The 2,179-nt window shown below is 39.6% G+C and overlaps 1 non-coding gene across 1 annotated transcript; it reads right to left on the bottom strand.

Moving 5' to 3' along the window:
- Window positions 1–1,630: 1,630 nt before the first annotated feature.
- On the bottom strand, window positions 1,631–1,736 carry LOC145615768 (small nucleolar RNA R71). The gene has a single exon (XR_014107359.1). It is a non-coding gene; the product is annotated as a small nucleolar RNA R71 (small nucleolar RNA).
- Between the last annotated feature and the right edge of the window lie 443 nt (window positions 1,737–2,179).

Here is a 2,179-nt window from a genome sequence, read left to right as displayed (position 1 = left end):
CATCAGGTGTGTGCGGGCGCACATTCCTGGGTACACTTCTTCGAGCGCCCGCACCAACGTGGGTCTATTTTTGGACGTCTATCCCAACTTCCTCTTTGGATTGTTAGTTAATTCATTCCATTTATAGAGAGAAGTTTGGATCTTCAAAGGGGAGAGAATTAGATTAGATTAGATTTTAGAGAGAGAAAACTTTAGTTCTTAGCATTTTTAGAGAGAGAAAGTGTGGGTTTGATGATTGATGATTGAAGATTGCTTCATTTGATTTGATTTCTATCAAGTTTGTAAGGATTCTTTACTCTTAAATGCAATTCAAAGTTTGATTTCATTAGTATTGTTGTTTGATTTGATTAATTGATAGTTGATTGATTTTGTTTGTTTCAATTTGATTTCAATTGATGAATTTGGGAATGATGATTAGTTTAGCTTTGATTTTGTTGTTCTTTATGGATTGTGAGTAGTTTATTTGCTAGGGTAGTGGTGAAGCATGTATTGATGATGAATCGAGGTTTATTTGAGGGAACATTGATTGAGTTGATGATGTGATTAAATTGGTTGATTGATTATGTGCATGTGTGTGTTTGATTTAGGCTTGATCACCCTAGTTATTCACACTAGATTGCATTGTAAGCTTGCTATGATACGGACCATTGATTAGTAAACTTGCAATTTCACGATTGAGGTGCTTTGTGACATTCCCTAGGTAGTGTTTAGCGTAGTTGACTCTAGTTAGACCTCTAGGTGAACCATCTTAGTATGCTCTTTTGGATACATGATGATTTTCCTTCATATCGCTTGACTTAGTTGGTTTACCCTCCCGAATTACCGTTTCCATTATGATTGCATGTGGATCCATTGCTCTAGTGTCTTAGATTGATTTTATACAAGTTTGCATTACCTAGTTTAGCCTTAGCTCTACCTCAAACCCCTTCTTGATTCCGAAATAGCTTGATTTAGACATCGTGCACTTGATATCCATTCCCTTGGGTTCGACCTTGACTTGCCACTACGCTAAATAGGGGTTAGTTAAGCTATAAATTTTGTTTGATTGGGTGGGGTGGTAGCCCAACGACCTACCGTTCTCCTTCCCATCAAAATGGCGCCGTTGCCGGGGAATGGTGCTTGAGTGCATGTTGTTTTTGAGTCTATTTCATTTTGATAAAATACAAAAAGATTTTACACTTAGGCTACACTTGTAGCCGTGCTACTAATATTGTCTTCGAGTTTTGTGTGTGTAGATCCCAAGTCATAGGAGGTAGTTCAAGAGTTACCTTGAAGGAGCTTGGAGTGCCCGGAGCTTATAGGTATGAGAGCGCCATAGCTCCACCTATATCACCGGAGAATGACTTTGAAATAAAGCCGGCAATGATCACTCTTATTGAGAGGAGACAATATGGTGGGGCGAAGAACGAGAGCCCATTGAACCATCTTAAGGAGTTTGAAAAATATTGTAACACAATCAAGATTAATGGGGTGTCTCAAGAATTCATCCGCCTTAAGTTGTTCCCTTTCTCCCTCATAGGAAGATCTTTGGAATGGCTAGAAAAAGAGATGAAGCCCAATTCATTGAAAACTTGGGATGATGTCACCAAAGCTTTCTTGTTCCGTTTCTATCCTCAAAAGAAAACGGCGGAGGCAAGAGCCTTGATTCAAGGGTTCAAGCAAAAGCCTAATGAAAGCCTTTATGAAGCATGGGAAAGATTCAAGGATTATCAAAGGGAGTGTCCACACCATGGGATTCCTACCTATCAAATCATACATATCTTTTATGGTGGGTTGAGTTCTCATGGGAGAGCAAGTTTGGATGCCGGAGCCGGAGGCCCAATCATGAACAAGACGGAAGAAGAAGTGGTTGATGCTATTGATGAAGTAGCTCGTCATTATATGAATTGGCAAGAAGTGGAAAGAGAACCAACAAGCAAGGGTTACTCGATCGAACAACTTAGTGTCATTAATGATTTGACCACTTTGATTGCGGATTTAGGGAAAGAAGTTATGTCTCTCAAGGAAAAGCTTGAGAAGCCTCCTTCCCAAGTCCAATTCTTCCCTCCCAAATTAAGGGGAGAGGTACATCTTCTCACTCTAACTCCAATCTTTCAACTTGTTGCATGATTGTGGAATGTTGGCCATGTCAATTATGTGGAATGAATGATCACAATGCTTCTATGTGCCCAAATGTTTC

The sequence above is a fragment of the Chenopodium album genome, chromosome 25 (genome assembly GCF_948465745.1).
Source record: "Chenopodium album chromosome 25, dcCheAlbu1.1, whole genome shotgun sequence".
Classification (NCBI taxonomy): Eukaryota; Viridiplantae; Streptophyta; class Magnoliopsida; order Caryophyllales; family Amaranthaceae; genus Chenopodium; species Chenopodium album.
Note: the sequence above shows the minus strand (reverse complement) of the source record. Positions and strands in the feature narration are given on the sequence as shown.